This window comes from Scyliorhinus torazame, chromosome 11, assembly GCF_047496885.1.
Source record: "Scyliorhinus torazame isolate Kashiwa2021f chromosome 11, sScyTor2.1, whole genome shotgun sequence".
Classification (NCBI taxonomy): domain Eukaryota; kingdom Metazoa; phylum Chordata; class Chondrichthyes; order Carcharhiniformes; family Scyliorhinidae; genus Scyliorhinus; species Scyliorhinus torazame.
Window position 1 is genome coordinate 27,902,248 of NC_092717.1, and position 10,471 is coordinate 27,912,718.

Consider the following 10,471-nt stretch of genomic DNA (forward strand, 5'->3'; position numbering starts at 1 on the left):
CTGTGTTCACATGATCGAATGCCTTGGTGAGCTCGGCGAAGGCAATAGAAGGTGGTCTGCTTTGTTTTTGTCATTTCCCTTGCAGCTGCTGGACTGAAGATCTATTTCCTTGCAGCAGTGAGTACATTTCAGTAATGTACCATTTGGCTGTGAAGTGTTTTCAGATGCCCTGAGATTGTGAAAAGTGTTTGGATAATTTCAAATTTCTAGCATTTTGTGTAGGAACCTAATTGGTGACAAATGGTGCTCGGGTTAGAAAGTACAGAGCAGCATTGTTGAAGATTAAATGTAAAAAGGTCCCAATGCTGCACTGGCTCTTTTACGAATAGTCATTTGAAAAAGCTTTATAAGGTCGTTATACGCTCCAGAGGTTGGCAGTATTGCTGACATTTTTTTCAGACATTTGTCATCTGACTAAAACCAATAGTATGGAATATGGAGCATGTTTAAGAATCAAAATTACTTTGAATTAGTGCAATTTTTTATTTATTCGTTCATGGGATGTGGGTGTCGATGGCCAGCATTTATTGCCCATCCCTAATTGCCCCTGAGGGGGCATTTAATAGTCAACCACATTGCTGTGGGTCTGGAGATACATGTAGGTCAGACCAGGTAAGGATGGCAGATTTCCTTCCCGAAAGGGCATTAGTGAACCAAATGGGTTTTTACGACAATCGGCAATGGTTTTGTGGTCATCATTAGACTTTTAATTCCAGATTTTTATGGAATTCAGATTTCACCATCTGCAGTGGCGGGATTCGAACCCGGGTTCACAGAGCATTACCCTGGGTTTCTGGTTTACTAGTCCAGGGACAATACCACTATGCCACTGCTCACCATTTAAACTAGTAAGTTGAGAGTGATAATATGATAAGACCGGGTTTGGCCAAAGCGACTTGAGAGCAGCTACTTGTAAGAAAATCCACATCGGAGCAGTGGGGGAGTCATTCAAAAAGAAAATGGTATTTATAGGGCCAACATAAAGGTAAATGGTGGGACCAACAAGCCTGGAGAGCCCTGGATGTCAAGGCATACAGGATTGTAGAAGGAGGAAAAAAAGGGAGGCTTATGGCTGATACAGGAGGACTCAAAACCGTGAAGCCATGGAGGAGTCTAGAAAGAGCAGGGGGGTACTTTAAATGAATAAATAAATAAATTAGGAGAGCAAAGAAAAACACTGGCGGGCAAAATAAAGGCAAATCCCAAGCTGTTTTCTAAGTATATTGAAGACAAGAGTGTAACCAAGGAAAAAATAGGACTCATTATGAACCATATCTGTGGAGCTAGAAGATGTAGGTGAGGTTTTAAATTGCATCTGTGTTCGAATGGGGAAGGACAATGTAAGTAAATAAATCAGGGAGGTGGATTGTGATATAACTGAACAATTAATGTTGGGAGGGAGGAGGCTTTAGTGGGCTTAAAAGTGAATAGATCCCAGACCAAGGTGAGATGTATCTTGGGCTGCTGTTGGAGGCAAGGGAAGAGCTTGCAGGGGCACTATGCTAATTTTCAAGTCCTGTCTTGCCACAGGAGGTGCCAGGCCTGGAGAACAGCTAATGCTGTACCATTAGTCAAGGGCGGCACGATAGCAGAGTGGTTAACTGTTGCTTCACAGCGCCAGGATCCCAAGTTCGATTCCCGGCTTGGGTCACTGTCTGTGCAGAGTCTGCACATTCTCCCCATGTCTGCGTGAGTTTCCTCCGGGTGCTCCGATTTCCTCCCACAAGTCTCGAAAGACGTGCTGTTAGGTAGTTTGGACATTCTGAATTACCACTCGGTGTACCTGAACAGGTGCCGGAGTGTGGCGACTAGGGGATGTAACCAATCACTGTTTGTCGATGTACCATCTGTCAATGTTCTCTGTTGATTATTCTCTTTGTCTACTATGTACGTACTTGTGTACGTTCCCTCGGCCGCAGAACAATACTTTTCACTGTACTTTGGTACATGTGACAATAAATCAAATCCAGTAACTTCATTGCAGTGTTAATGTAAGCCGACTTGTGACAACAATAAAGATTATTATTATAGAAGGGAAGTAGGGGTAAGCCAGGTAATTACAGGCCAGTGTGTCTCCCTTCAATGGGAGGGAATCTATTGGAAAAATCCTCTGAACAACATAATTAATCTCCACTTGGAGAGGCAAGGGTTGATCTAGGATGGTCGGCATGGCTTCATCAGGGACGATCATGTCTAACATAGGAGACAAGCAAGAGCCCATGGGATCCAGGGGAATTTGGCAAATAGGATCTATTATGACACCCTGAACTAGGGTGTGGTCAATTCCAGCCCTCCCGCCCCCAAGTCGCTACACAATTGGATTAACCAACAATTCTTAGAAAAATACCCAAAGTCTTTGACTCTTAGCTGCCCACTAATTCCAGTCACCAGGCTTGTAAATTTAAACGGTTACTTTTTTATTTATAACCAGAACTAAAATGAAATATGCATTAAATGCAACTGGTTAACTATCAATTAATTCATAATTCCCTCCCTTGCCCTCTATACAAGACAAACAAACATAGGGGAAGAGAGAGGTGAATAATAACAAGTAAAAGGGAGAAGAAAGTCTTTGCTTCAGATGGTTGTCTTTAGTACACTATCCTTCAAATCAGACTTTCGGGTCGAGATTCCTGCTTTCCAGTTTGTAATGGTTTTCACTGTAGATTCATTCGGGTCTCTTGCAGTTTGAGAAATACAGCAGCTCAGAACCTTTCTGGAGAAAGAAGAGTGGAGGTCCTTTCCCCTGAGTGTCCAAGATTCAAACTGAGCTCCTTGGGTCTCTGAAAATCATTCCACTCCGGCAGGACCCAATCATCACTTGCGAGGTGGAAAGTCTTGGATTACAGGACAATATAGATGGGCTGGTCAGATAGGCAGAACAGTGGCAAATTGAATTTAACCATGAAAAGTGAGAGGTGATAATTTTTTGGGAAGACTAGCAAGGCAAGGGGATATACAATCAACAGCAGGATGCTAGCAAGTACAGGACCAGAGGGACCTTTGGGTGCATGCCCATAGATCCCTGAAGGCAGCAGGATAGCTAGATAAGGAGGTTAAGAAGGCTAATGGGTTTATTAGCTGACGCATAGAATACAAGAGCAGAGCGATTATGATGGAACTGTATAAAACGCTGGTTAGGCCACATTAGGAGTACTATGTGCAGCTCTGGTCACCACACTAATGTGATTGCACTAGAAAGGATACAGAGGAAATTCACCAGGATATTTCTGCTATGACGAGAGGCTGACTTGGCTGGGGTTGCTTTCCTTAGAGTAGGGAAGGCTGACGGGGGGCCTGATTGAGGTGTACAAAATTGAGGGACATGGGTTGATAGGAAGCAACTTTTCCCCCCTTGTAGGGGGGGGTCCACAATCAGGGGCATATATTTAAGATGAGGGGCAGGGGATTTGAGGCAAAACCTATTTTTCACCCAGGTGGGAATCTGGGTCTCCCTGCCCGGAAGGGTGGTGGAGGCAGGTACCCTCAACATTTAAGAAACATTAAGATGAGCATATGAGACACCATAGCATACCAGGCCAAGGACTTAAGTACTGGCAAATGGGATTGGAATAAATAGGTGCTTGGTGACCAACACAGGCTTGATGTGCCGGAGGGACTCTTTCTGTGCTGTAAAACTCTGACTCTAGGACTCTATAACATTAATGTGCTAAATACCTTGAACTTTCAATACTTTTTTCAACTTGACAATTACGTTTTCATTCTAAAATGTATCCAATGTAGATTCTGTTACCCTTGTATAAACTGGAAATGACAACATACACTTATGGCAACGAACAGAAATGAATTGAGTACTTAAAATTTACAGGACTCCTGATTGAGAGATAGAACATAGAACATAGAACAATACAGCGCAGTACAGGCCCTTCGGCCCACGATGTTGCACCGAAACAAAAGCCATCTAACCTACACTATACCATTATCATCCATATGTTTATCCAATAAACTTTTAAATGCCCTTAATGTTGGCGAGTTCACTACTGTAGCAGGTAGGGCATTCCACGGCCTCACTACTCTTTGCGTAAAGAACCTACCCCTGACCTCTGTCCTATATCTATTACCCCTCAGTTTAAGGCTATGTCCCCTCGTGCTAGCCATTTCCATCCGCGGGAGAAGGCTCTCACTGTCCACCCTATCTAACCCTCTGATCATTTTGTATGCCTCTATTAAGTCTCCTCTTAACCTTCTTCTCTCTAACGAAAACAACCTCAAGTCCATCAGCCTTTCCTCATAAGATTTTCCCTCCATACCAGGCAACATCCTGGTAAATCTCCTCTGCACCCGTTCCAAAGCCTCCACGTCCTTCCTATAATGCGGTGACCAGAACTGTACGCAATACTCCAAATGCGGCCGTACCAGAGTTCTGTACAGCTGCAACATGACCTCCTGACTCCGGAACTCAATCCCCCTACCAATAAAGGCCAACACTCCATAGGCCTTCTTCACCACCCTATCAACCTGGGTGGCAACTTTCAGGGATCTATGTACATGGACACCTAGATCCCTCTGCTCATCCACACTTTCAAGAACTTTTCCATTAGCCACATATTCCACATTCCTGTTTTTCCTTCCAAAGTGAATCACCTCACACTTCTCTACATTAAACTCCATTTGCCACCTCTCAGCCCAGCACTGCAGCTTATCTATATCCCTCTGTAACCTGCTACTTCCTTCCTCACTATCGACAACACCACCGACTTTAGTATCGTCTGCAAATTTACTCACCCACCCTTCTGCGCCTTCCTCTAGGTCATTGATAAAAATGACAAACAGCAACGGCCCCAGAACAGATCCTTGTGGTACTCCACTTGTGACAGAACTCCATTCTGAACATTTCCCATCAACCACCACCCTCTGTCTTCTTTCAGCTAGCCAATTTCTGATCCACATCTCTAAATCACCCTCAATCCCCAGCCTCCGTATTTTCTGCAATAGCCTACCGTGGGGAACCTTATCAAACGCTTTGCTGAAATCCATATACACCACATCAACTGCTCTACCCTCGTCTACCTGTTCAGTCACCTTCTCAAAGAACTCGATAAGGTTTGTGAGGCATGACCTACCCTTCACAAAGCCATGCTGACTATCCCTGATCATATTATTCCTATCTAGATGATTATAAATCTTGTCTCTTATAATGCCCTCCAAGACTTTACCCACTACAGACGTGAGGCTCACCGGTCTATAGTTGCCGGGGTTGTCTCTGCTCCCCTTTTTGAACAAAGGGACCACATTTGCTATCCTCCAGTCCTCTGGCACTATTCCTGTATCCAATGATGACATAAAAATCAAAGCCAATGGTCCAGCAATCTCTTCCCTGGCCTCCCAGAGAATCCTAGGATAAATCCCATCAGGCCCCGGGGACTTATCTATTTTCAGCCTGTCCAGAATTGCCAACACCTCTTCCCTACTTACCTCAATGCCATCTAATCTATTTACCTGGAGCTCAGCATTCTCCTCCACAACATTATCTTTTTCCTGAGTGAATACTGACGAAAAATATTCATTTAGTATCTCGCCTATCTCTTCAGACTCTACACACAACTTCCCATCCCTGTCCTTGACTGGTCCTACTCTGTCCCTAGTCATTCGCTTATTCCTGACATACCTATAGAAAGCTTTTGGGTTTTCCTTGATCCTTCCTGCCAAATACTTCTCATGTCCCCTCCTTGCTCGTCTTAGCTCTCTCTTTAGATCCTTCCTCGCTACCTTGTAACTATCCATCGCCCCAACTGAAACTTCACACCTCATCTTCACATAGGCCTCCTTCTTCCTCTTAACAAGAGATTCCACTTCTTTGGTAAACCACGGTTCCCTCGCTCGGCACCTTCCTCCCTGCCTGACCGGTACATACTTATCAAGAACACGCAATAGCTGATCCTTGAACAAGCTCCACTTATCCAGTGTGTCCAAAACTTGCAGCCTACTTCTCCACCTTATCCCCCCCAAGTCACGTCTAATGGCATCATAATTTCCCTTCCCCCAGCTCTAACTCTTGCCCTGCGGTGTATACTTATCCCTTTCCATCCTTAACGTAAACGTCACCGAATTGTGGTCACTGTCCCCAAAGTGCTCACCTACCTCCAAATCCAACACCTGGCCTGGTTCATTACCCAAAACCAAATCCAATGTGGCCTCACCTCTTGTTGGCCTGTCAACAAACTGTGTCAGGAAACCCTCCTGCACACACTGAACAAAAAACGACCCATCTAATGTACTCGAACTATATCTTTTCCAGTCAATATTTGGAAAGTTAAAGTCTCCCATAATAACTACCCTGTTACTTTCGCTCATATCCAGGATCATCTTCGCCATCCTTTCCTCTACATCCCTAGAACTATTTGGAGGCCTATAGAAAACTCCCAACAGGGTGACCTCTCCTTTCCTGTTTCTAACCTCAGCCCATACTACCTCGGAAGATCAGTCCCCATCTAGCATCCTCTCCGCCACCGTAATACTGCTCTTGACTAGCAGCGCCACACCTCCCCCTCTTTTGCCTCCTTCCCTGAGCTTACTAAAACACCTAAACCCCGGAACCTGCAACATCCATTCCTGTCCCTGCTCTATCCACGTCTCCGAAATGGCCACAACATCGAAGTCCCAGGTACCAACCCATGCTGCCAGTTCCCCTACCTTATTTCGTATACTCCTGGCATTGAAGTAGACACACTTCAAACCACCTACCTGAACACTGGCCCCCTCCTCCGACGTCAAATCTGAGCTCCTGACCTCTATACTCTCATTCTCCCTTACCCTAAAACTACAATCCAGGTTCCCATGCCCCTGCTGCATTAGTTTAAACCCCCCCAAAGAGCACTAACAAATCTCCCCCCCAGGATATTTGTGCCCCGCAGGTTCAGATGTAGACCATCCTGTCTGTAGAGGTCCCACCTTCCCCAGAAAGCGCCCCAGTTATCCAGAAATCTGAATCCCTCCCGCCTGCACCATCCCTGTAGCCACGTGTTTAATTGCTCTCTCTCCCTATTCCTCATCTCACTATCACGTGGCACGGGCAACAACCCAGAGATAACAACTCTGTTTGTTCTAGTTCTGAGCTTCCATCCTAGCTCCCTGAAAGCCTGCCTGACATCCTTATCCCCTTTCCTACCTATGTCGTTAGTGCCAATGTGGACCACGACTTGGGGCTGCTCCCCCTCCCCCTTAAGGACCCGGAAAACACGATCCGAGACATCACGTACCCTTGCACCTGGGAGGCAACATACCAAACGTGAGTCTCTCACGCTCCCACAAAATCTCCTATCTGTGCCCCTGACTATAGAGTCCCCAATTACTAATGCTCTGCTCCTCTCCCCCCTTCCCTTCTGAGCAACAGGGACAGACTCTGTGCCAGAGGTCTGTACCCCATGGCTTACCCCTGGTAAGTCGTCCCCCCCACAAGTATCCAAAGCGGTATACTTGTTTCTCAGGGGGACGACCGCAGGGGATCCCTGCACTGACTGTTTTTTCCCCGTCCCTCTTACAGTTACCCATCTATCTCCAATCTTTGGTGTAACTAATTCCCTGAAGCTGCTATCTATGACCCCCTCTGCCTCCCGAATGATCCGAAGTTCTTCCAACTCCAGCTCCAGTTCCCTAACTCGGTCTTGGAGGAGCTGGAGATGGCAGCACTTCCTGCAGGTAAAATCAGCAGGGACACTAACGGCATCCCTCACCTCAAACATCCTGCAGGAGGAACATTGCACTCCCTTCCCTGCCATTCCTCTAACTTTCTACCAAGATCTGGCTAACAACGAAATTTAAAAAAAATTTTATATATAAAAAAAAAATAAAGAATAAAAATTATTAATAACAATAATAAAATATGGTACTTACCTCACACCAAAGGGTTTTATTATTAGGTTAGAGGAGGAGGGCGGGTGGGAGACACTACACGTGTAGTGTCTCGGGTTTCCTCTCCACCAGAATTTATTGGTGAGGGTCTTCCCAGACGTCCGCGGGTCGACTTCCTGTTCCCACCTTAAACACTAGAATTTTTTTTTAAAAAAAATTTATTTAAAGGAGAAACTTACCTCCCAGAAATCACTTCCGCACTGCCCCCGCAGAAATGGACTAACCTGCTCCGCTCCTGCTGAAATCGACTTGGCCTGCAAGGTAAGCAAGTTGTTAATCTGTACTCACCTCACCACAGACAGCGACCTTTTAAATGGTCCCCTCTGTCTCGCAGCCCCCGCGCTTTTCAAAATTCCCGCGCTGATTCTAAGGTCCCAGCTCTCACTCCCGAACTCAACAGCTGACCTGCAAGGCAAGTAAGTTAATCTGTACTCACCTCACCACAGACAGCAACCTTTTAAATGGTCCCCTCTGTCTCGCAGCCCCCGCGCTTTTCAAAATTCCCGCGCTGATTCTAAGGTCCCAGCTCTCACTCCCGAACTCAACAGCTGACCTGCAAGGCAAGTAAGTTAATCTGTACTCACCTCACCACAGACAGCAACCTTTTAAATGGTCCCCTCTGTCTCGCAGCCCCCGCGCTTTTCAAAATTCCCGCGCTGATTCTAAGGTCCCAGCTCTCACTCCCGAACTCAACAGCTGACCTGCAAGGCAAGTAAGTTAATCTGTACTCACCTCACCACAGACAGCAACCTTTTAAATGGTCCCCTCTGTCTCGCAGCCCCCGCGCTTTTCAAAATTCCCGCGCTGATTCTAAGGTCCCAGCTCTCACTCCCGAACTCAACAGCTGACCTGCAAGGCAAGTAAGTTAATCTGTACTCACCTCACCACAGACAGCAACCTTTTAAATGGTCCCCTCTGTCTCGCAGCCCCCGCGCTTTTCAAAATTCCCGCGCTGATTCTAAGGTCCCAGCTCTCACTCCTGAACTCAACAGCTGACCTGCAAGGCAAGTAAGTTAATCTGTACTCACCTCACCACAGACAGCAACCTTTTAAATGGTCCCCTCTGTCTCGCAGCCCCCGCGCTTTTCAAAATTCCCGCGCTGATTCTAAGGTCCCAGCTCTCACTCCCGAACTCAACAGCTGACCTGCAAGGCAAGTAAGTTAATCTGTACTTCGATGCTTCGTCTTTGGCGACACTGCAGTAAATTAAGTGCTGCAGTTTTCTCCAGATGTGGAGATGCCAGCGTTGGACTGGGGTGAGCACAGTAAGAAGTCTTACAACAAGATGAACATCTTGCCAAGGTCATCCCCACACCCCCACTACTTGCCTTCAAACAACCACGCAACCTCAAACAAACCATTGTTTGCAGCAAACTACCCAGTCTTCAGAACAGTGACCATGACACCACACAACCCTGCCATGGCAATCTCTGCAAGATGTGCCAGATCATCGACATGGATACCACCATTACACGTGAGAACACCACCCACCAGGTACGCGGTACATACTCGTGCGACTCGGCCAACGTTGTCTACCTCATACGCTGCAGGAAAGGATGTCCCGAAGCGTGTTACATTGGCGAGACCATGCAGACGCTGCGACAACGAATGAACGGACATCGCGTGACAATCACCAGGCAGGAATGTTCCCTTCCAGTCGGGGAACACTTCAGCAGTCCAGGGCATTCAGCCTCTGATCTCCGAGTAAGCGTTCTCCAAGGCGGCCTTCAGGACGCGCGACAACGCGGAATTGCCGAGCAGAAACTTGTAGCCAAGTTCCGCACACATCAGTGCGGCCTCAACCGGGACCTGGGATTCATGTCGCATTACATTCATCCCCCACCATCTGGCCTGCGAAATCCGACCAACTGTCCTGGCTTGACACAATTCGCACCTCTTTAACCTGGGGTTACCCCATCTCCGGATCTGTAAACATTTAATCACCTGCTAATGCTCGCATTCCAAGCATTGTCTCGCATCTTTGAATTTGTCTATATATATGTTTCTGGAACATACCTCATCATTCACCTGAGGAAGGAGCTACGCTCCAAAAGCTAGTGATTCGAAACAAACCTGTTGGACTTTAACCTGGTGGTGTAAGACTTCTTACTGTTTTCTCCAGAGGCTTTCTTTTTTAAAAAAAATTATTTCCTGGGATGTAGGCGTCGCTGGCTAAGTCAGCATTTATATCCTATCCCTAATTACATTTGAAGGTGGTAGTGATCTGCCGCTTTGAACCACTGCAGTCCACATGTGTACCAACAGTTCAGGAGTTTGACCCAGGGACTGATGGTAACAAGATGACAACCCGATGAAATTATTATTGCTGGTTTAACAAGACGGAAAGACTGCATCACCACGTTTACTAGCCCAATAATGCTAATTTCACCTGATCTTCCCCAGTTAATGAGGAAAGTCTGAAAGCCTAGAAATAATGCCACGAACTGCAATTTGAACAATTGTGTAGGTCTAAGTTTGTGAATATGTTTTCAGTTTTCCAGTACCATGTCCCTCAAAACAAGTGCAGTAAATTCCCCAATAGAAAGAATGCATATGGGCTACATTGTTGAGCAGTTCTGTTATGCAAGTGTAACATGAT

At 46.2% G+C, this 10,471-nt stretch overlaps 1 protein-coding gene across 8 annotated transcripts in view; it reads left to right on the top strand.

Annotated features, from left to right (window-relative positions):
• Positions 1-10,471, top strand: part of ubr5 (ubiquitin protein ligase E3 component n-recognin 5) — a 184,708-nt gene that overhangs the window by 57,572 nt on the left and 116,665 nt on the right. The window lies entirely within an intron of this gene.